The sequence below is a fragment of the Erythrolamprus reginae genome, chromosome 2 (assembly GCF_031021105.1).
Source record: "Erythrolamprus reginae isolate rEryReg1 chromosome 2, rEryReg1.hap1, whole genome shotgun sequence".
In the NCBI taxonomy this organism is placed as follows: Eukaryota; Metazoa; Chordata; class Lepidosauria; order Squamata; family Dipsadidae; genus Erythrolamprus; species Erythrolamprus reginae.
The window spans coordinates 28,734,986-28,760,440 of record NC_091951.1 but is presented as its reverse complement, the minus strand read 5'-3'; the positions used below and the strand labels follow the sequence as shown (position 1 = coordinate 28,760,440).

General features: G+C 41.4%; 2 pseudogenes; both read left to right on the top strand.

Annotated features, from left to right (window-relative positions):
• Window positions 1-2,667: 2,667 nt before the first annotated feature.
• On the top strand, window positions 2,668-14,846 carry LOC139163092 (zinc finger protein 268-like; annotated as a pseudogene).
• LOC139163087 (zinc finger protein 850-like) overlaps window positions 10,653-25,455 on the top strand; it is a 28,411-nt pseudogene continuing 13,608 nt past the window's right edge.

Here is a 25,455-nt window from a genome sequence, read left to right as displayed (position 1 = left end):
CTCTAACCTTATCTGATCTTCCTTTCTGTGGCCCATTTCGGTCATTCCTTATCACGGAATCAAGGGGAACTCCTATGCTGTGCCAGAATAAAGGAGCTTGCAATTCTGTTATGTAAATTTGCCACCTGGAGTTATTTCTACAAATAATAAAGAGGAATATAAACATTCGTATGTATGGGGTTTTTTATTTATTTATTTATTTTATTTATTTATTGCATTTGTATGCCGCCCCTCTCCGTAGACTTGGGGCGGCTAACAACAGTAATAAAAAACATCATGCAAATCCAATACTAAAAACAACTAAAATACCCTTATTATAAAACTAAACATCCATACAACAAACATACAATGCATAAATTATAAAGGCTTAGGGGGAAAGAATGTCTCAATTCCCCCATGCCTGACGACAGAGGTGGGTTTTAAGGAGCTTACGAAAGGCAAGGAGGGTGGGGGCAATTCTAATCTCTGGGGGGAGTTGATTCCAGAGGGTCGGGGTCGCCACAGAGAAGGCTTTTCCCCTGGGCCCCGCCAAGCGACATTGTTTTGTTGATGGGACCCAGAGAAGACCCACTCTGTGGGACCTAACCGGTCGCTGGGATTCGTGCGGCAGAAGGCGGTCTTGTAGATACCCTGGTCCGGTGCCCTGAAGGGCTTTATAGGTAATGACCAACACTTTGAATTGTGACCGGAAACTGATTGGCAACCAATGCAGACTGCGGAGTGTTGGTGTTACATGGGCATTTTTGGGAAAGCCCATGATAGCTCTTGCAGCTGTATTCTGCACGATCTGAAGTTTCCGAACACTTTTCAAAGGTAGCCCCATGTAGAGAGCATTACAGTAGTCGAGCCTCGAGGTGATGAGGGCATAAGTGACTGAGTAGTGACTCCCGGTCCAAATAGGGCCGCCACTGGTGCACCAGGCGAACCTGGGCAAATGTCCCCATCGCCACAGCTGAAAGATGTTTCTCTAATGTGAGCTGTGGATCGAGGAGGACGCCCAAGTTGCGGACCCTCTCAGGGGGTCAATATTTCCCCCCCCCAGGGTGATGGACGGACAGATGGAATTCTCTTTGGGAGGCAAAACCCACAGCCACTCCGTCTTATCAGGGTTGAGTTTGTGTCTGTTTTGTTTTGAGTCTGTTTTTGTTTTGTTTATTTTTTAATTATAAACAAAACGACATATAGATATACAAAATGAATTTGCTTAATACTTTATTATTAAAGTATGCATGTATGTATGTATTTTTACTTAGCATGAAAATGTGTATGGCAGCCCCACTGATAATGATTCCTAATTGGTTTATAGCAATTGAACCTTAATACAGAAACCAATAATCTCCATATATTTCAAAGGACAGAATACAAAGCCTATGTATTTAATGTTTACTTGCCCTGCAAATACGGGCAATTTTAGCAAGGTTGATAGCATTTGAATTCCAAAAATGTGATACTTGCTTTTCTTCAATTTATAAGTTAAGCAGACCTCCTGGCCTTACTAACTGTGTTTATGTCAGGTGCCATTCTTGCTCAAAATATTTGGGTATCACAATGGATGGCCTCCCCTAGTGGTTTCATGTAGGTGTTGAAAAGGAACAGTGAAAGGCTTGAGCCCTGGGGCACCTCACTTTCGGAGGGTAAGAATCGGTCCCTCTTCTACGCACATCGACTGAAAGTGGAAACAGAACCAACATAATAAATTGCCTCCCATTTCCTGTACCCAAAGCCGGTCCAGAAGGTTAGTATGGTCAATGGTGTTGAAATCTGTTGAGAGATCTAGGAAAAACATAATGGTTGCATCCTGTCTATCTCAAACCCTCCAAACCTCCATGAGAATTGCAACCAGTGCTATTTTCATGATGTGCCCAAGCCTGAACCCAAACTAAGAAAGCTGCAGATAAACGAAACTCCAGGCTGCCATCCTTTTAATGCCCTCTTCAGACGCATTTACGCATTGAACACCTCTGCCAGGTAAATTTATCATGATATGACTTGCTCGCAAAGCTACCCCTATGACTTGATGGCATATCAGGAAGCAGGGAAACAGTGAAAATATCTTATAAACTTCTTAGGGTTGAATTAGTAGATCGATCATGTTCTTCAGCCTAATGGCGCTAGATGGCGCTCTACAAATAAGCAACAGTCGCGCTTAGGAAGCAGGTACTGTACAGTGGCGGCAGACCTGCTCTAGCAAAGCGAGAGAGGCTGAGCTGGAATGAGCTGAAACGATAGAGTGCTAGAGTGCTGTCTACAAGGAGTATATCGTGTTAGTCCTCCGAAAGGATTCATAATGACCTGGCAGTCTACAATGAGTATAACATCCTTTCATTCCTCACTCTTCAGTTACAGCTGAAGAAGCTTCCGGGTGAGAAGCGAAACGTCTTTAAAGAAAAACAAGAAGGTCTAGTTGCCTCCTGAAAAAAACACTTTGGGACAAGCAATGTTCTGTATCAGAGGTAGGCAAAATTGGCTGTTCTGTGACATGTAGACTTCAACTCCCAGAATTCCTGAGCTAGCATGATTGGCTCAGGAATTCTGGGAGTTGAAGTCCACCAGTCACAGAAGAGCCAACTTTGCCTACCCCTGATCTGGATGGCTGAGAATTTCCATAGAGACTTAATAGATTGCTAGAGATGATGTAAAAGGGAGGAGATGATGGACAGAGGAACTTCCTCTTCCGGCTCAACTACGGGAGGACGATGGCATCGACGGACCCTTTTGTGCCGTTTCAGGAATCAGAGCGGTTCCTGGAAGGTGAGTGGGGGGCAAGTTGGAGGAGAAACCGGGAGCAAGTCGGGCCCTTTGGGTTCCTCCGCCAATTTTCCTTCCTCTGGGGCTGCACGATTTAAAACTGCTGCCTGTGATTTTCTGCTGGGAGATTTAAAAGTAATGTTTATTTCTTATTTCTTAAACGCCCATCTCCCTCACCATTTACTTTATTCCTTAAATCTTGCCTAGGATTTGATCCCCATTTCATCTGTTAATGGCCCCTCCTGTCTAAACTATTTTTTTTTTTTAAATGGGAGCGAATGCAATTTATTTATTTATTAGATTTGTATGCCGCCCCTCTTCGTAGACTCTGGGCGGCTCACAGCAATAATAAGAACAATATACGATAACAAATCTAATAATTAAAAAACTAAAAAAAAACTTATTTAAAATAAAACATACACTCAAAAATACCATGCATAAAATATATAAAGGCCGGGAGAGATGTCTCAATTCCCCCATGCCTGACGGCAGAGGTGGGTCTTAAGAAAGGCAAGGAGGGTGGGTGCAATCCTAATCTCCGGGGGGAGCTAGTTCCAAAGGGTCAGGGCCACCACAGAGAAGGCTCTTCCCCTGGGTCCCACCAGCCGACATTGTTTAGTCGATGGGACCCGGAGAAGGCCAACTCTGTGGGACCTAACTGGTCGCTGGGATTCGTGCGGCAGAAGGCGGTCCCGGAGATATTCTGGTCCGATGCCATGAAGGAACATTTTGCACACTGAAGCACACATAAGTGATCTACATATATAAAATTAATGGGTGTGTATTTACATGTGCCTGTGTTTTGAATAACAAGAGCGGAGTTGAAAAGGCCTTTGGAGGTCTTCTGGTTCAATCCTCTGTGTAGGCAGGAAACTTTTATTTTATTTTATTTCTACATAAATGAATTATTTTTATTCAGGCATGCATATATGTGTGATTTACTAAAACAAAATATAGAATTTTGTGATTGAGTTGAATGAATCATCTTTTTCTTTTATGTACACTGAGAGCATATGCACCGAGACAAATTCCTTGTGTTTCAAATCACACTTGGCCAATAAAGAATTCTAGTCTAGTCTATTCTATTCTAATGTTACAGCTAAAACTAAAACTTTGGTTTTTCTTTTCTTTTTATTTATGGTAATATATGACGGCTGTGGGGGTTTTTTCCTGCTTTCACGTCCTACAACAAAATTATAATTTTATAAATTATAAAAATGATAAAAATTATTATTTGTAAATAAAAATGAAACTAATCCATTAATCCATTAATCTTAGAGACAAGGAGGATGCCAAGAAGAACACTCTGGACAACAGAGAATGAGAAGCAGCATTAAAGTGAAAAAGAAGCCATCAATTTTTCCAACTTTCTCCAGAAAGTGTAAAAACTGTTCTCCTTCCTCAGCAGATGACAGATGATGGAGATAATAACAAAAACAAAGTTTAAAGCTGGAAAAAATGTGTGTGTGTAGCCACCTTGAGTCCCTTTGGAAGTGGGCAGCATAGAAGTTGAATTAATAAATAAATAAATAATATATAAACTGAAGCAAACATTACCTAAGAAATCAAGGGGGATAATAACGAAATAAAGAAAAAGTGCAAATAACGAATTCAGTGAAGTCAAAGAATCTCCAAGTAATACAGGAGAAATATGTTTGGCCACCTCAAGAGTCCAAAAATATCAGTGTGGGAAAAACACAAATTGCATATCACAGCTGATTATGGACGAGAAAATCTACCCAGTGAAAACACAAACAAATATTTAGAGTGCGGCAAAAGCTTTACTCAAGAAATCTTCTTCATGATTCATGGAAAGACCCATACTGGAGACAAGTACTCCCAATGTGACAAAAGATTTAGCATGCAGACCAATTTGATGAAAGACAAGAAAATTTATACAAGGAAGAAACTTTTTAAACGTCCAGATTGTGGGGAAAGCTTCATCCGGAATTCTGACCTGGTAACACACCAGGGGACTCACATAGGAGAAAAACCATATGAGTGTCTACATTGTGGGAAAAGTTTCAGTCATAAATCCCACCTAGTGGCACATCAGAGGATTCACAGAGGAGAAAAGCGGTATGAATGTCCAGTTTGTGGGAAAAGTTTCTGTCAGAATTCCCCCCTGGTGCAACATCAAAGGACTCACACAGGAGAGAAACCATATGAGTGTCCGGATTGTGGGAAACATTTCAGTCAGAATTCCAATCTGGTGAAACATCGGAGGATTCACACAGGAGAAAAACCGTATGAGTGTTCAGATTGTGGGAAATGTTTCCAGGATAATTCCAACCTGGTGAAACATCAGAGGATTCACACAGGAGAAAAGCCATATGAGTGTCTATATTGTGGAAAATGTTTCTATCAGAATTCCCATCTGGTGGAACACCAGAAAACACACACAGGAGAAAAACCATATGAATGTCCAGTTTGTGGTAAAAGATTCTGTCAGATTTCCCCTCTGGTGAAACATCAGAGGATTCACACAGGAGAGAAACCATATAAGTGTCCAGATTGTGGAAAAGATTTCACTCACAATTCTAGCCTGGTGATACACCAGAGGACTCACACAGGAGAGCAACCGTACAAATGTGCTGATTGTGAGAAAAGTTTCACTGGCAATGCCAACCTGGTGATTCACCAGAGGATTCATACAGGAGAGAAACCATTTGAGTGTTTGGATTGTGGGAAACATTTCAGTCGGAATTACAACCTGGTGGAACATCAGAGGACTCACACAGGAGAGAAACCATATGAGTGTCCAGATTGTGGGAAACGTTTCAGTCAGAATTCCAATCTGGTGAGACATCGGAGGACTCACACAGTAGAAAGGCCATACGAGTGTTTGGATTGTGGGAAATGTTTCCAGGATAATTCCAACCTGGTGAAACATCACAGGACTCACACAGGAGAGAAACCACATGAGTGTCTTGAATGTGGGAAAAGTTTTAGTCAGAAATCCCATTTGGTGATACACTGAAGGACACACACAGGAGAGAAACCATATGAATGCCCGGATTGTGGGAAAGATTTCAGTACTAGGTCTAGTCTTATAAATCATGTAAGGTTACACATAGGGGAATAACCATTGAACAACCCAGATTGCAGACAACCATTGTTTTCAACAAAATTCCTCCCTTTTAACACATAAGAGATTGCATTTTAGGCAAAACTTGATGTGGTCCAAAGACGGGCTGCAAGAATGGTGGAAGGTCTTAAGCATAAAACGTATCAGGAAAGACTTAATGAACTCAATCTGTAGAGTCTGGAGGACAGAAGGAAAAGGGGGGACATGATCGAAACATTTAAATATATTAAAGGGTTAAATAAGGTCCAGGAGGGAAGTGTTTTTAATAGGAAACTGAACACAAGAACAAGGGGACACAATCTGAAGTTAGTTGGGGGAAAGATCAAAAGCAAGGAAGTGAACACCCACCCACCCGCCTGAGGAATGAAATATTTCGGGGATATTATAAGATAAAATATAATCTCCAAGGAGACATTATTATTATTATTATTATTATTTAGATTTAGATTTAGATTTGTATGCTGCCCCTCTCTGCAGACTCGGGGCGGCTCACAGCAACAATAAAACAATGTACAACAAATCTAATAATTTAAAAACACTAAAAAACCCTTATTAAAAACAAACATACATACAAACATACCATGCATAAACTGTATAGGCCCAGGGGGAAATGTCTCAGTTCCCCCATGCCTGACGGCAGAGGTGGGTTTTAAGGAGTTTACGAAAGGCAAGTAGGGTGGGGGCAGTTCTAATCTCTGGGGGCAGCTGGTTCCAGAGGGTCGGGGCCGCCACAGAGTAGGCTCTTCCCCTGGGTTCCGCCAAACTACATTGTTTAGTCGACGGGACCCGGAGAAGGCCAACTCTGTGGGACCTAACCAGCTGCTGGGATTTCTGCGGCACATGATAGCAGTGTTCCAATATCTCAGGGGCTGAGACAAAGCAGAGGAAGTCAACCTATTCTCCAAAGGAGCTGAGGTTAGTACAAGGAGCCGTGGATGGAAACTAAATAAGGGGAGAAGCAACCTAGAAATAAAGATAAATTTCCTGACAGAACAATTAATCAGTGGAACAGTTTGCCTCTAGAAGTTGTGAATGTTCCAACACTGGACATTTTAAAGATGTTGGATAACCATTTGTCTGAAGTGGTGCAGGGTTTCCTGCCTAAGCAGGAATCTGGATTAGAAGACTTCCAAGGTCCCATCCAAATTTGTTATTATTATTGTGAAATGGGGAAAAATATTTTATAGATACATTTAAAAAATATAAATATAAAATTCCATATCTCTCTGAATAGCATGTTGTCTGGGCATAGTCAGTTTTAAGTAGAAGTACAATAATTATCATAATAATTATTGATTTGATTTGATTTGATTTGATTTGATTTGTATGCCGCCCCTCTCCGTAGACTCGGGGCGGCTAACAACAATAAGAAGAAACAGCATAAAACAAATCTAATATTTAAATTACTAAAAGCCCTTATTAAAAACCAACCATACACACAAAAATACCATGCATGAATTGTATAGGCCTAGGGGGAAGGTATATCTCAATTCCCCCATGCCTGACAACAGAGGTCTACGGAGAGGGGCGGCATACAAATCTAATAAATAATAATAATAATAATAATAATAATAATAATAAAGAGGTGGGTTTTAAGGAACTTACGAAAGGCGAGGAGGGTGGGGGCAATTCTGATCTCGGAATTGGTTCCAGAGGGCCGGGGCCGCCACAGAGAAGGCTCTTCCCCTGGGCCCCGCCAAACTACATTGTTTAGTTGACGGGACCCAGAGAAGGCCCACTCTGTGGGACCTAACTGGTCGCTGGGATTCGCGCAGCAGAAGGCGGTCCCGGAGATATAATAGTAATTATAATAAACGTATAGGTTAGTAAAATGAGGATCCAGATGGTTGGGGACAATATGCTGATCTCTCTTTAAACTGAGAGTGGTATGAAAGTGCTGTGCGGTGCTATACAGTTTTAAATGCTATTGCTCTAATAAAGAAATAACTTCAAATGTGATAACAAGCAACTTCAATTGAACCTTAAATAAACAAATACGATGCAGCTGGCACTACAAAGATGTTACATGGGCAATTTAGAAACTCTCCTTGTGTGCTGTGTGGGCTTCTACCCACACTTGAACTGGCCATGGAGGCAAAAATAGAACCATTAGTAATAAAGAGCCTCCCATTTCCAGGCCCCAAAGCCCGTCCAGAAGGGTATGTTGGTCAATGATGCTGATATCTGATCAGAGGTCTACACTTTGATTTCACTCCATCTATCTGAAGCTCTGCAGAAGTCAGAATTGCAACCAATGTTGTCTGGGCACAATCATTTTTAAGTAGAGATGCAACAATTATCATAATATTAATTATAATAAGCATTGGTATTAATTAAAAATAGTTATACAATTAGGAAAAAACGTTATCTTTTTGGACTTTCTAGGTTCTAACATCTGTTGTGTTCTTTTGGTTAACCATTGGTAAAACAAATCCCACGTTAAAAAGTATTCTGTTTCTTTTTGTTTTATTCTAATGGTTAATTTATACATCTCAGCACATTCTAGTTTTTAAAATAACACTTTCATCTGTGGAATCTTTTCGTTTTCTATTGCTGTGCAAACATAGTTATTTCTGCTGTTAATACATTTAAAATTAAACCCTTTATTATACTGTTCTGCTAGTATATCCATCAAAACTATTTCTGGTTTCAAATCCATATGTTGCTTTATTGTTTTTTTCTAACCAAGTACAGTACGTTTGTCTTTTAGACCAATACTTTTTTGCATTTGAGCATGTTCACCACATATGAAAACCTCTGCCGCCAGGCATGGGGGAACTGAGATATTGTTTCCCCCTAGGCCTTTACAATTTTATGCATGGTAGGTTTGAATGAATGTTTGGTTTTATAATAAGGGTTTTTTAGTTTTAGTATTGGATTGTTACATGCTGTTTTTATTACTATTGTTAGCCGCCCGGAGTCTGCGGAGAGGGGCGGCATACAAATCCAATAAATAAACAAATAAATAAAATAAATGAACCTCGTACCTGATTACATTTCCAACATTTAGCTCATAGGTTTTCATGTTGTTAGCTGCGAAGTTTATTTATTTATTTCATTTATTAATCAGATTTCTATATCGCCCTTCTCCTGGGACTCAGGGCAGCTCACAATTAGTAATGGGCCCCACCGGGAACGAATGGGATCGGCTATCCGGTAGGACTTTTTAGTGCACTTCGGTTGCCGGTGCAGGCAGAGATGCACGCGACACATGTGCAAACGCCCCTGGGCAATCTTTTGTTTCTGTGCATGCGTCCGAAGCAAAATCACATACAAAGTTGTGCGCGCGGGCCTGATTTCGGCAATTTTTGCCCCTTTTTTTTTCCTTCTGCGCATGCAAAAAATAGCTGAAATCTTACCCGTGCAAGCATCCTTGTGCAAATTTTCACTTTGGGCACATGCACAGTAGTGAAGTCTTGTGCAGGGACACACACACAAATGCATGCCAACATTGGGATCCCGGTACCAGTAGGAAAACGTATGTGGAGCCCTTCACTGTTCACAATAAACAAATACTGTAGTAACATGAACTTTCCTCCAGGCCAGGGGTCCTCAAACTTTTTAAACAGGGGGCCAATTCACAGTCTCTCAGACAATTGGGGGACTGGACCGGCTGGGTGGGTGTGGGTAAGTGATCATGTGACTGGGTAGGTGTGGTGATCACGTGACTGGGTGGACATGGCCAATTTAGCAGTCCATTAAACAATGTACACAAATTAAACTTTCACTACACATAATAAAACCGGGGCTGTTTTATTTGGTTTCTTTGCATGTTGCTCTTTTGATTGGCTTTTCTTTTTACTAGATCATTTTTAAAGTTGTTTAGATCAGTGTTTTCCAACCTTGGCAACTTGAAGATATTTGGACTTCAACTCCCAGAATTCCCCTGCCAGCAAATGCTGGCTGGGGAATTCTGGGAGTTAAAGTCCATGTATCTTCAAGTTGCCAAGGTTTGGAAACACTGGTCTAGATGACCCACTTCAGGATACTCAGTTTTGCGGGTGGTATATAAATCCAATAAATCAATCCATCAATTCTTCTCAGCCCCAAGGAGCTTACAATCAAGAAGTTTCCCTCCCTCCCTTCCCCCTCTCTCTATCTCTGTGTGTCTCTTTCTTTTCTATATCTCTTTCTACCTCTCTCTTCTGGGGCATCTTCTGCAGGATCCCCTTCAATCCTGGCATTGCCCGGGATACCTCACTGAATTCCATCCCATTCTCTCATATATCCATTCCATTTCTATGTTTATGTGAGCATGGGAAAGGTGATTTCATGAGGGAACAGATACAGCCACAAAGCATTCTTTCCAGAAGTTCAAGGCCATCATATGTCCACCACCTGGGCGGAAGCAGAAGGAGGATTTATTTATTTAATTATTTATTTATTTTATTGATTTATTTATTTATCGATCTATCGATCTATCTCTGGATAGATCGATCGATCGATTGGTTGATTGATGGATTGATTGATTGGATTTATATGCCACACTGGCACAACCTGAGTGGGTAACATGACAGGTTTGTGAATTTTCAACTGGATGGGAAGCTCAGATTCAGGTTCCCCAGTGTAGCTACCAGGATGGTTCCGGAATTAAATTAGAATTTTGGGGAATAATTTAACTTGGAGCTGTAACACAAGAGCAGCGCCTGGAATAACGTGGCTCAGTTGCGACATCTAGCGGTAGAGGGAGTGCAGCTGTGCCGAAATGAGTTAAAACCAGCGAGTGTTGCTAGAAAGGATGTCGAGGAGAAGGGCAGCTTACTTCCGGCTCACCCATGGAAGGGCGGAGGCGTGGCAAACTGCGGTCGTGCTCCTCTCAGGGCGGAAGCAGCAGCTGGAAGGTGGGCAGCTTGGAGGAGAAGCCGGCAGCCAGTAGGGCTCGTTGGGGTCCTCCGAGAGGTAAAAGCAGAGAAGAAACATGTAAGCGGCTGCTGGATGTTCTTTCTCTCCCCAAACGTTATTACACTTATGCTGCATGAGTTAAATGTGCTGCCTGTAAATTTTCTGCTGGGAAATGGGAGAGACTGAAATCGAAATGCCTGGAGACTTAAACGTTGTGAAGAATGGCTGCAATATTTTGGGTGTGGCTTAGTCTAGAGCAGGAATAGGCAAAGTTGTCTCTTCAATGACATGTGGACTTCAAAGCCCAGAATTCCTGAGCTTCCATGATTGGTTCAGGGATTCTGGGAGTTGAAGTCCACATGACATAGAAGAGGCAACTTTGCCTACCCCTGGTCTAGAGAAAAGAAGGACCTAACAGCAGCATTCCAGTATTTGAGAGATTGCCACAAAAAGAAGGGTGTAGGCAGTTTATTTTCAATGCACCAGAAAGCAAGACAAGAAGCAATGGATAGAAACCAACCAATATTCCAGTATTTGAGGGCCTGCCACAAAGGATAGAGGGTAAACTTATTTTCCAAGCCATTAGACCAGGGGTCTCCAACCATGACAACTTTAAGCCTGGAGGACTTAGACTCCTAGAATTCCCCAGCCCCCAAGCCTGGATGATTTCAACTCACAGAATTGCCCAACCAGCAACGCTTTAACTTTAAGCTTGGAGGACTTCAACTCCCATAATTCCCCAGCCAGCAAAGCTGGCTGGGGAATTCTGGGAGTTGAAGTCCTCCAGGCTTAAAGTTGTCACGGTTGGAGACCCATGCACTAGATGGCAGGGCAAGAAACAATGGTTGGAAACTAATCAAAGAGGGAAGCAACCTGGAATTGAGAAGCTTCCTAAAAGTGAGGACAATTAACCAGGGAACAGCTTGTCTTCAGATCTTGTGGGTGCTTCATCACTGGAGGTTTTTAAGAAGAGACTGGACAGCCAGCTGTTAGAAAAGTTATAGGGTTTCTTAGCCTGAAATGGGAGTTGAGCTAGAAAATCCACAAGGACCCTTCCCGCTCTATTCTGAATATGAAACAATTTTTAAAATCTTTATTTTTTAAAATATTTCATGTCTACCATCACCCTCAGTCTCTTCACATATTATTATGTTGTTTTCCTGGCAAGTGAGGAGTCTCATAGGTAAAATGGGGGATTTAAATCTTGCATAGGATTTGGGCACTATTTCATCTGTTAGCATCCCCACATTTCTAAAATTAGATCAAAACATTTGAATGTACAGTACTTCTGGGATGTTTTGCATACTGAAAGGCAGATAGATTATCTACATAAGCGAATTCTTTTAATTTAGGCATGGATTTGTGTTTCAAAAAAAGAATGTTAATTTGTGATTAATGTGATATTTGAACTTGGACCTAGTAGTCTTATACATGCCAAATGAATCATAATTAATGTTAGACTTGAACCTAGAACTTTGGTGTTTCTTCTTTAGAAACATAGAAGACTGACGGCAGAAAAAGACCTCATGGTCCATCTAGTCTGCCCTTATACTATTTCCTGTATTTTATCTTAGGATGGATATATGTTTATCCCAGACATATTTAAATTCAGTTACTGTGGATTTACCAACCACGTCTACTGGAAGTTTGTTCCAAGGATCTACTACTCTTTCAGTGAAATAATATTTCCTCACGTTGCTTTTGATCTTTCCCCCAACTAACTTCAGATTGTGTGCCCTTGTTCTTGTGTTCACTTTCTTATTAAAAACACTTCCCTCCTGAACCTTATTTAACCCTTTAAGATATTTAAATGTTTCGATCATGTCCCCCCTTTTCCTTCTCTCCTCCAGACTATACAGATTGAGTTCATTAAGTCTTTCCTGATACGTTTTATGCTTAAGACCTTATACCATTCTTGTAGCCCGTCTTTGGACCCGTTCAATTTTGTCAATATCTTTTTGTAGGTGAGGTCTCCAAAACTGAAGACAGTATTCCAAATGTGGTCTCACCAGCGCTCTATATAAGGGGATCACAATCTCCCTCTTCCTGCTTGTTATACCTCTAGCTATGCAGCCAAGCATTCTACTTGCTTTTCCTACTGCCCGACCATACTGCTCACCCATTTTGAGACTGTCAGAAATCACTATCCCTAAATCCTTCTCTTCTGAAGTTTTTGCTAACACAGAACTGCCAATGCAATACTCAGATTGAGGATTCCTATTCCCGAAGTGCATTATTTTACATTTGGAAACATTACGAGTCTTTGGAGAGGGGCGGCATACAAATCTAAGTAATAAATAAATAAATAAAATAAATAAACTGCAGTTTCCTTTGCTTTGACCATTTATCTAGTAAAGCTAAATCATTTACCATATTACAGACCCCTCCAGGAATATCAACCCTATTGCACACTTTAGAGTCATCGGCAAATAGGCAAACCTTCCCTACCAAACCTTCCCCTATGTCACTCACAAACATATTAAAAAGAATAGGACCCAGAACAGACCCTTGTGGAACACCGCTTGTAACCTGTCTCTTTCATGGTGGTTGGGGTTATTGGCTGCATTCACATGTTCTACGGCAAAATTTTAAACAACAATGAAACTAATCCATTAATATGTATCTTACAGACAAGGAGGATGACAAGAGGAAGACTCTGGACAACAGAAAATAAGAAGCAGCCTTAAAATGCAAGAGGAGCCATCAATCAACACTTTTTCCATTTCCTCCAGAAAGTGTAAATTCTTCTCTGTCCTCAGCAGATAAGAGACAAGGGAGAAAATAACAAAAAACAAACGTTTTGAGCTGAAAATAATTGAGTGTGTGGAAGGTCAAGGGGGATGATATGGAAATAAAGAAAAAGTGCAAATAACCAGAAGTCAGTGAAGTCAAAGAGCCTCCAAGTAATAGAGGATAAATATTTTCAGCGTATTCAAGAGTCCAAGGATATCAGTGTAGGAAAAACACAAATGGCAGATCACAGCTGATTATGGATGAGAGGGTCCACCCAGTGAAAACCCAAACAAATATTTGGAGTGCGGCAAAAACTTCATTTGTGAAATCTTCCTCATGATTCATGGAAGGACCCATACTGGAGACAAGTACTCCCAATCTGATGAATGACAAGAAAACTTACACAACGAAGAAACTTTTCGAATGTCCAGATTGTGGGAGATATTTCACCCGGAATTCTGACCTGGTGATACACCAGAGGATTCACACAGGAGAGAAACCATATGAGTGTCCAGATTGTGGGAAAAGTTTCAGTCGGTATTACAACCTGGTGGGACACCAGAGGACTCACACAGGGGAGAGACCGTATGAATGTCCGGATTGTGGGAAAACCTTCAGTCACAATTCCAATCTGGTGAGACATCGGAAGACTCACACCGTAGAAAAACCATATGAGTGTTTGGATTGTGGGAAATGTTTCCAGGATAATTCCAACCTGGTGAAACATCAAAGGACTCACACAGGAGAGAAACCATATGAGTGTCCGGTTTGTGGGAAGCGTTTCAGTCAGAATCCCAACCTGGTGATTCACCAGAGGACTCATACAGGAGAGAAACCATATGAGTGTTTGGATTGTGGGAAAAGTTTCAGTCGGAATTACAACCTAGTGGAACATCAAAGGACTCACACTGGAGAGAAACCATATGATTGTCTTGAATGTGGGAAAAGTTTTAGTCAGAAATCTCATTTGGTGATACACTGGAGGTCTCACACAGGAGAAAAACCACATGAATGTCCGGATTGTGGAAAAGATTTCAGTACTAGGTCTAGCCTTATAAATCATGTAAGGTTACACATAGGGGAGTAACAATGTCGCTTGGCGGGACCCAGAGGAAGAGCCTTCTCTGTGGCGGCCCCAACCCTCTGGAACCAACTCCCCCCAGAGATTAGAATTGCCCCCACCCTCCTTGCCTTTCGTAAGCTGCTTAAAACCCACCTCTGCCGCCAGGCATGGGGGAACTAAGATACACTTTCCCCCTAGGCCTTCACAATTTTATGAATGGTATGTTTGTATGTATGATTGGTTTTTATATAATGGGTTTTTAACTGGGTTTTTTTTAGTATTGGATTCTGTTGTACTGTTTTACTGCTGTTGTTAGCCGCCCCGAGTCTGCGGAGAGGGGCGGCATACAAATCCAATAAATAATAATAATAATAATAATAATAATAATAATAATAATAATAATAACAACCATTCAACAACCCAAATTGCAGACAAACATTGTTTTGCACAAAATTCCTCCCTTATAATACGCAAGAAATTGCACTTGAAGAAAAACTTGAGGTGTGTAGAGGAATTTTGTTACTTGTCTCGTTTGCAACCCGGATTAACAATTACCATTTAATTTCTTGCAAGATTCCTTTTTAGTGAAAGTCTGCCTTGTAGCACTTTATGGCACTGAATTCTGAGCAGTAACAAAAGGGAATGAAAGCTATCTATATGCCATGGAAATGCAAACACTCTGTTGGATATTGGGCTTCTCCCTTTTTGATTACATCACAAGTGACACTATCCAACATCATTTTGGTGTGGCACCAATTATAAAGAAGATGAGAAAAGGCCGACTCCACTGGTATGGAGATGTCCAGAAAACAACACCTTTTACTGACCAAGACTGCTTACCAATTAGAAATCAATAGCCGCCGACCTTGCGGGCATCCAAAATAAAGATGGCAAGAGACCATCAACTAAGATATGCAAGCCTTGGGCCTGTGCCGTGGAGACGCAGCTGACCGTGCAAAATGGCATACAGTGATGCCAAAAGTAAATCCTGCCCTTGTGGGTAAATAATAGAAAGAAGATTCTTTTTTAGCGAAACATATCTTATTATCAAAGAACAGAATAGAACAAAACAGAATTGACAGGACAGGGGAATAATCTGTATTATATCTGCCACCTTGAGTTATTTCTACATATCAGTGTTTCCCAACCTTGGCAACTTGAAGATAGTTGGACTTCAATTCCTAGAATTCCCCAGCCAGCATTTGCTGGCTGGGGAATTCTAGGAGTTGAAGTCCAAGTATCTTCAAGCTGCCAAGGTTGGGAAACACTGCTACATATAATAAAGAGGGATATAAATATGTATATATGTATTTTTGTTCGGTTGGCCGCTCAATTCATAAGATTCCACATGTTTAACAGCAACAAAATCTTGTTACAGAATGCAATAAATCCCATATGTAGCATGTGGCAAAACGGAAGGCCTCTGTATTTAAAATATACTTGCACTTCTAGTAAAGGTGATGGCATTTTGATGATCTGGGAATCCCAAAAATGTGATTCTTGCTTTTGTTTAATTTAAAAGTTAACCAGTTAACTATGTTTATGTCAGGTGCCATTCTTGCTCAAAATTGGTTATTTTCGTTCTTGCAAGGAGTCAATATACTGTATACTGTTCTGCTAGTATATCCAATTAAAATATTTCTGGATTCGAATCCATATGTTGCTTTATCATTTGTTTCTAACCAAGTATGTATTTTCGACCCAATATTTTTTTGCTTTTGAGCATGTCCATCACATATGATAAAATGAACCTTGTATCTGATTACATTTCCAACATTTAGCTCATAGGTTTTCTGGTTGTTGTTATTTGTGAAGTCGTGTCTGACCCCTCACAATCCCATGGACAATGTTCCTCCAGGCCAGGGGTCCTCAATCTTTTAAAATGGGGGGGGGGCAGTTCACAGTCCCTCAAACTGTTGAGGGGCTGGACCGGCTGGGTGGGTATGGGTAAATGGTCATGTGACTGGGTGGGCATGGGTAGGGGATCATGTGATCGGATGGGCATGGCCAATTTAGAAGTCCATTTTGCAAAGTTCGCAGCCATTAAACAATACGCACACATTAAACTTTCACTACAAACAATAAAATGGGGTGGGTTGTACAGTAGTCCCTCACCTATCGCTGGTGTTACGTTCCAGACCTGGCTGCGATAGGTGAAATCCGCGATGGGGAATTTATCGACTGATAGTACTTATTTAAGTATTTATATTGTAATTGTTTGGTAAGTTTTCATTGTTTTAAGTGTTTATAAACCCTTCCCACACAGTATTTATTTTAGATACAGTATTTAAATACAGTATTTACAATTTTAGATTTTTTTTTTTTTTTGAAAAACCTGCCGATCGAGTTTGGCGGGCTGTTTAAATCTGCCGATCGACTTCCTCAGAAACCCGCGATGAAGTGAAACCGCAGTAGGTGAAGCGCGTTATAGCGAGGGACTACTGTATTCATTTTTGTTTGTATGTTGCTCTTTTGGTTGGCTTTTCTTTTTACTAAATTGTTTTTTAATTTTTTTAGTGGTCCGCTTTGGGATACTCAGTTTTGCAGCAATTCTTCTCAGCCCCAAGGAGCTTACAATCTTTCCACCTCTTTCTTCTGGGGCATCTTCTGCAGGATCTCCTTCAATCCTGGCTGTGCCCTGGGATACCGCACTGTGTCAGAAAAATCTCAAAAGCTAAAAAGCACACTCAGAGCTCTGGTCAAAATGTAAAAAATTATTTAAAAGAAAGAAACAAACCACAACACATAAAGATTATGTCTGGCAACCATATATGGGATCGCAAAGTAAGATTTGCGATACCCTAGCAGTGAATACAATGATATATTTATAGTATTGAATATAACATTGACCGCCCTTTTCCTACCATCTATATATGGGCATATTATCCAAGGCCAGCTTCCTATTTCTTAATACTTCCTAGGAATCATAGATCATTCCTATTTTGTTGACCCTCTGATGGTTTTCTGGCCCACAACCCACACCGTCAGCATTCTAAGTCTTAGTAAACATGTTTTTCTCTATCTTGTGCAATTTCCGAACCGGCTATGAGTGCCAAGGTTTAAAAGTTCACTTTTCCTTCTAAAACAGATCTATAACATAAGAGTTTCAGGCCCTATCTCCTATAGGTATTTCTAACACACTGAATTCCATTTGATTCCATCCTATTCCCATTCCCATTCCATCCTATTTCTATTGTTACTCCATTCCATCCTATTCCTTACCGTTCCATTATCTCTTATTTCCATTCCATCCTATTGCTACCGCTATTCCATCCCATCACATTCACATCCCTGCCGCCTTCTCCCTGCTCTTCCCCCCACCGCTTGGATTGCCTTCCAGCTTCCGTCGCCAGGGGTAGAGACAACTGTCCTCCAGGGGCACGCAGCCTCACCGGGCCATCGCTGGGACTGTATTTATGTGTGGTTGCTAAATTCCACAAAGGAAATACAGTGGGTTTAAGCGGTCAAAAAACAACCCACCTGCAGAAGGAGCCGCCATGGGCAGTGGGATTGGGCTCACCTCTGGACTCCCAGTGCAAGTAATGCCCCTTCACTGACACTTCGTGGTGGCACCTTTTTGCTCAAACGAGGGGAGGAGGTTCAGCTGTCACAAACGTTTTCCTGATTTTTTCTTCACGAATGAAGAGGGGATCTTTGCTTGCTCAGAGGATCAATCACGAATCCCAGCGACCGGTTAGGTCCCACAGAGTTGGCCTTCTCCGGGTCCCGTCGACTAAACAATGTCATTTGGCGGGACCCAGGAGAAGAGCCTTCTCTGTGGCGGCCCCAACCCTCTGGAACCAGCTCCCCCCAGATATCATATCAGAGTTGCCCCCACCCTCCTTGCCTTTCGCAAGCTCCTTAAAACCCACCTCTGTCGTCAGGCATGGGGGAATTGAAATTTTTTCCCTTCCCCCTAGGCTTATAGAATTTATACATGGTATGCTTGTTTGTATGATTGGTCTCTTAAATTGGGGTTTTTTAGATTATTTTTTAATATTAGATTTGTTACATTGTCTTTTTTACTGTTGTTAGCCGCCCCGAGTCTTCGGAGAGGGGCGGCATTCAAATCAAATAAATAAGTAAGTAAATAAATAAATAAATAAATACATTTTCTCTAGCAATGGTAAAGGCAATCTGAGTTTGGGAGAGATTTCGGGCTTCTCATTCCAAGCCCCGAAATCAAACTCAAAGCCTTGGTGGTGCAGTGGTTAGAGTGCAGCACTGCAAGCTACTTCTGCTGATCGCCGGCTGCTCAAGGTTGACTCAGCCTTCCATCCTTCCAGGGTTGGTAAAATGAGGACCCAGATTGATGGGGGGCAATATGTTTACTCTCTGTAAACTGCTGAGAGGGCTGTAAAACACTGTGAAATGGTATATAAATATAAATGCTACCGCTATAAATTACCGTTACCAGAGAAAATTGACTTTCCAAGCAAGCAAAGATTTCCCCCTGGATCCATGAACAAAGAGGCAGGAGATGTTTGTGTCAACTGATCACACACACCCTCCAGTTTGAGCAAAGCTGCTTCCATGAAGTATTGTGCAGTGTAATTAGGCAGCAAGCACAGCCTCTTATGATGGGACCCTTTGGTGCCCCTCCCCCACAGTGGAGCAACAATGGACTGAAATCCATGGTAAATCTTTTTAAGTTCTTTCAGCTGGCAAAAAGTGTGGCCCAGTTCCCCCCCCCTTCCGCACCACCAGAAACACTCTGAAGGCCCAAAACAGGATGCGTAGACACTTTCGGGGCCTACGCCCGTCCATTTTTGGCCTCCCCTGCCTCCCCTCAAGGAAAGACTGCTAGCCCTCATAATCTTAAGTCCTTCACTTGGCCAAAGGGTGGGAGCTGGGGGTGGGGTGATGATGTGGGTGAGGAAGCCTCATGTTCCTGTGCAGGCCAAATTAATGGATTTAGTGGGCCAAATTTGTCCCATGGGCTGTAGTTTCAGGATAACTGCTCCACGCCTTCCTGTCTGTACCATCCTCTAGAATCCATTTAAGCCCAGGACTGTTGTGGTTAGCTCTGGCCCAGCTCCTGCCCTAAGGACTGTGGATGTGGGGGGAGACATCCACATGCTGCAGGCCTGTTTTGCCCCCGGTGGAATCTGCTGATGAAGGCTCCTCTGACATGAGACATGAGTGACAGGGAGGAGGAGAGTGTGGCAGACAGCTCAGAAGGAGATCAATTATCTAGCTCCTCCTTGGATTCAGAACAAGAGTTAATGATACAGCCACGCATGCGGAGAGCGATGCATAGGCAACAACAACTGAGAGATTATTATCAAAGAAAATGAGGCCACCTGTGGTTGGGTGGGGCTGTGGTAATTAGTGAGGCTGCTATAAAGAGCAGCCTGTGGGTTTGGCCATTGTGGAGGATTATCTGATCCTTGTGTTTCGTGCCTGCCTTGCTGACTTTGACTTTTTGTGTGCTGATTTTCCCCCGCTTTGAAACTAACCCAGAGCAAAGTGTGTTTCACTTTGTGAAAGAAGAAGGACTGTGAATTGCCTCACAGCTGCAAGCTAAGTATCACAGAACTCATAAGGGACTTGTACGAATTACCAATTTGTTTGGAGACAAGTGCTCTTTGCTATACAAAAAGAGTGCTCTGTTTATTTGCATTTTCGGTATAAAGAACATTGTTTTGAATTTTCAAACGTGTGTGTGTCTGATATTGTATCTGTGCATTTTTGGGAGGATTCTACCAGAGAGCCCGACAGAACAAGGACAAATGCTTCAGTGACTCCATTCAGCCACCATTTTCTTTCGTCCTCTTTTTCTTTAGCCCTCAGTTGTTTCCAGCATTAGGTTCTTCTCCAGTGAGTCTTTTGTTCTCATTTGATGGCCATTTGAGTTTCATCTTCAGGATGTAAAGAGCAGTCAGGGTTGATCTCCACTAGGACTGATCCATTTGATCACCTTTCAATCCAAGGGATTTGCAGGAATCTTCTACAGCACCATAGTTCAAAGGCCTCAATTCTTTGGTGCTTAGCCGTTCTTATGGTCCAACTTTGACAGCCATACAAAGCCTTGACTATATGCACTTTTGGTGACAGGATAAGTGTCAGTGTTCCAAATAGCACCTGAGGAATAAATCAAGTCCCAGTCCAATTCTCTCAATCAGAGCTCAACTTATTATAGATATAGGTAGAGAAATTGATATAGAGACATGGGAAAATGTCTGGATTTCAAACTGGAAAATGAGTCGGTTTCATTAAAAGAAAATCAAATTAAGATGTTTTATAGGTGGCATCTCCCACCAAGTAGAATTGCAAAAATGTTCCCAAATATATCCCCATTATGTTGGAAATGTAAGAAAGAAATAGGTTCATATTAACATCAATGGTGGACTTGTAGCAAAGTTAAGATATATTGGAAAATGATAGAAAGAATAATAAAAGTAATAATAAAAGTAATGCAAGAGATAGAAAACCCCCCGGAATTTTATTTACTGGGCATAACTAAACAGAAATACAAGAAAGATATTTTTCATTTAGTTATTCATATTTTGACAGTGGCCAGGATAGTATACACGCAAAATTGGAAAGGGGAAAATATTCCCAAAAAGGAAGAGGTAATTAAGAAAATATTAGATTGCGCTGAAATGGATATGATGACAAGACAGTTAAATAACCAAGAGGAATCAGAATTTTATGTGATTTGCAATAAAGTATATATATGAATAAAGAAGAAGAATTAAAAGTAAAATTTATGTGAGAACTGTAGAAGTATTGTTACGATTTAAATTTTTTGTTTTGTGTTTATATATGAATGTTTTTTATATATAAGGTTGAACAAAATTTCTTCTTTTCTTTCAAATTAATATATTGATTTAAGGTATTAATATTGTATTCTTTCTTCTGCAAGGAAATTTGACTTCTATGACAAGAGGGGGAATTGCAACCCCAATTTTATGTTAAATGTGTGTTTGTATGTATGTCAATTTTTATGAAAAATTAATAAAGTTTACTATAAACAAAATCCACAAATGTCTCAAATCTTTGGTGCGCAGCCATTCTTATGGTCCAACCTTTACAGCCATACATTACAACTGGGAAAACCAGCCTTAACTATAATCACTTTGTTGACAGAGTGAGTTTTCATACATCTTGCTAAACTAGCAGGTGGTAAATGCCACCTATAAAACGTTTTATATATATTTTCCTTATATGCTGTTGACATTGTTAGTGTAGAAATTGAGGAGGCCAAATTGAGATTTGGTAATCCGTTCAGAAAGACTGGGTCAGACAGGAAAGTCTAAATAAGCAGTTAGGGAAACCAAAAGGTTTAAGAGGATTACCTCAGACAGGCACCTAGGATTTACATTTCCCCTTTTGCCTATATAGCCAGCCATAATCCCATAGGAATCCGATGACAGCCATTACAATAGTAAAGGACATGTTCTTGCGCAGGAACAGGAAGCTCAAATACAAAACCCAAAGAAGGTGTAAAGCCCATCCACTCTCAACTCCATTTTGCAATCAACATCAAACGTCCTTTCCAATCACCCTCCATTTTTATTCCCAGCTTGCATGTGAACAACATGGATTTTCTTCCAACAGCTGATGTGCCCCAGACAGACAACAGTTCAGGTGTCTTTCCTCCTGGCTGCATAGCCCTTTCTATGGGTAGCAAAGTCAGGCTGCAAGCAGAGGGAGAGTTGTAGTGTCAAGCTGGCAACCTTTCATTCCTTTCTTCCGTTGGCAAACTGCACTTCGTTTAGGGGGTGGGAGGGGAATTTTGTCTCCAGAGACAACAGAATGAGCGTATGTTCAGGCTCGCGTCACTAGGTGGAGCTGTAACACAACAGCAGCCTCTGGCACGCGATGGATGAGTTGCGACATCCAACGGTGGGAATGCAGATGAGGTGAAAGAAGTTAAAACCAGCGAGTGTTGCTAGAAAGGATGTCGAGGAGAGGAGAAGAGGAGCTACCTCTTCCGGCTCCCCCATGGAAGGATGGAGGTGTGGCAAACATCCTGCTCTAGAAGCCGGCAGCCAGTAGGGCTCGTTGGGATCCTGCGAGGGGTAAAAGCCGGGAAGAAACGATAACATGTAAGTTGCTGCTGGACGTTCTTTCTCCCCCCAAACGTTATTACACTTATGCTGCATGATTTAAATGTGCTGCCTATTATTTTCTGCTGGGAAATAGGAGAGACTGAAATTGAAACGCCTGGAGACTAAAACATGTGAAAACACGGTTGCAATATTTTGGGTGTGGCTTAGTCAAGAGTAGGGATAGGCAAAATTGGCTCTTAAGAACATAAAAAAGTACCTTTGGGACAACCATGACTTGGAGGACTGAGAATCTCCATAACATGGATTGATTGATTGATTGATATTTTTCAACTACAGGTAGATCTCACTTAGCAACCTCTTAATTTAGGTAACATTGTTACAACAGTGACAAAAGAAAATACTCCTGCCATCAATTCTCACGTTTATAGCCTATGCAGGTCTGTAAAGCCAAGAAAAGATTAAGTCACTTGTGGTGTCACTTAGCAACCACTTCACAATGACTGAATTGCAGGTCTTAATTTTAGTCATCAAATGAGGACTGAACATAAGAAGAACCATGCTGAATCAGGCCAAAGCCCATTGAGTCCAGCATTCTGTGTCACACAGTGGCCCACCAATTGTACATTCCCTTGACCCCCAACAAGTGATACTCAAGGGAATCCTGTCTGCCTCAACCAACATAGAGGCAGCTCTTGAACATCTGTTTCAATAACCATCTATATGCTTAGCATCCATGAATCTGTCTAATCCTGCCTTGAAGCTATCAAGACTGACAGCTGTCACGACCTCTTCTGGAAGTGAGTTGCACAAACCAACGACCCTCTGGGTGAAGAAATATTTCCCTTAATTTGTCCTCACTTTCTTACCTATGAGCTTCAGGGAGTGCCCCCTTGTCCTAGTATTGTGTGATAGAGAAAATAATTTTTTCTCTATCCACCTTTTCTATCCAATGCATGATTTTATAGACTTCTCTCAAATACTCTTCAATGACATGTGGACTTCAACACCCAGAGTTCCTGAGCTTCCATAATTGGTTCAGGGATTCTGGGAGTTGAAGTCCAAAAGTCATAGAAGAGGCAACTTTGCCTACCCCTGGTCTAGAGAAAAGAAGGACTAAGGGAGACCTGACAGCAGTATTCCAGTATTTGAGAGATTGCCACGAATAAAAGGGGCCCCGGTGTATTTTCAAAGCACCAGAAGGAAAGACAAAAAGCAATGGATAGGAACTAATCAGTATTCCAGTATTTGAGGGGCTGCCACAGTAAACTTATTTTCCAAAGCATTAGATGGCAGGGCAAGAAACAGTGGTTGGAAATTAAATCAAGGAGGGAAGCAACCTGGGCCTGAATCTTAACAGCGAGGACACTTTTATTTATTTATTTTAAGGAGTTTGCGAAAGGCAAGGAGGGCGGGGGCAATCCTAATCTCTGGGGGGAGCTGGTTCCAGAGGGTCGGAGCCACCACAGAGAAGGCTCTTCCTCTGGGTCCCGCCAGATGACATTGTTTAGTCGATGGAACCCGGACAAGGCCAACTCTTTGGGACCTAACCGGTCGCTGGGATTCGTGCAGCAGAAGGCGGGAAGCAACCTGGACCTGAGAAGAAACTTCTTAAAAGTGAGGACAATTTTATTTATTTATTTATTTATTAGATTTGTATGCCGCCCCTCTTCATAGACTTGGGGTGGCTCACAAAAATAATAAAACAATATACAGAGAACAACTCTAATATTTAAAATCTAAAAACCCATTATTTAAAGAACATACAACACAACCATACCATACATAAAACTATATAGGCCTGGGGGAAAATTTCTCAATTCCCCATGCCTGACACAGAGGTGGGTTTTTAAGAGTTTGCAAAAGGCAAGGAGGGTGGGGGCAATCCTAATCTCCAGGGGGACCTGGTTCCAGAGGGTCGGGGCCGCCACAGAGAAGGCTCTTCCCCTGGGTCCTGCCAGACGACATTGTTTAGTCGATGGAACCCGGACAAGGCCAACTCTGTGGGACCTAACCGGTCGCTGGGATTCGTGTGGCAGAAGGTGGTCTCGGAGATATTATCCAGTGGAACAGCTTGCCTTCAGATCTTCTGGGTGCTTCATCACTAGAGGTTTTTAAGAGGAGACTGGACAGCCAGTTGTTTGAAAAGATCTCTTAACCTGAATTGGGAGTTGGACTAGAAAACCCACAAGGACCCATCCCGTTCTATTCTGAATATGAGATTTTATATCTGCCATCTCCCTCAGTCTCTTCACATATTATTATTTATTATTTATTTATTGGATTTGTATGCCGCCCTTGTCCATGGACTTGGGGCAGCTAACAACATGTCAATAAAACAATATATAAATTACAATCGGATCCAATTAATATAGATAATTAACTAAAACATTATAAAAATTAAATAATGTATCACATTCAACATTCAGTGGCCAGAGGCTGGGATCTAATGCCCCCAAGCCTGGCAGCATAAATAGGTTTTCAAGTACAGTACTTTGGAAAGGCGAGGAGGGTAGGGCAGTGTGAATCTCTGGGGGGAGCTGATTCCAGAGATTATTATGTTGTTTTCCTGGCAAGTGAGGAGACTCATAGGTATAATGGGTGATTTAAATCTTGCATAGAATTTGGGCACCAATTCATCTCTTAGCATCCTCACATTTCTAAGTTTAGATCAAAACATTTGAATTCACTTCTAGGACATTTTGCATACTGAAAAGCAGACAGGTTTTCTACATAAATGAATTATTTTTATTTAGGCATGCATTTGTGTGTGATTCACCCCAGACAAAAAATAATGTTGTGATTGATGTGATATTTGAACCTGGATCTAGTAGTCTTATACATGCCAAATGAATCATAATTAATGTTAGAGCTGAACCTACAACTTTGGTGTTTCTTCTTTCATGGTAATATATGGTGGTTGGGATTTTTTGGCTGTGTTTCCATGTCCTACACCAAAATTTTAA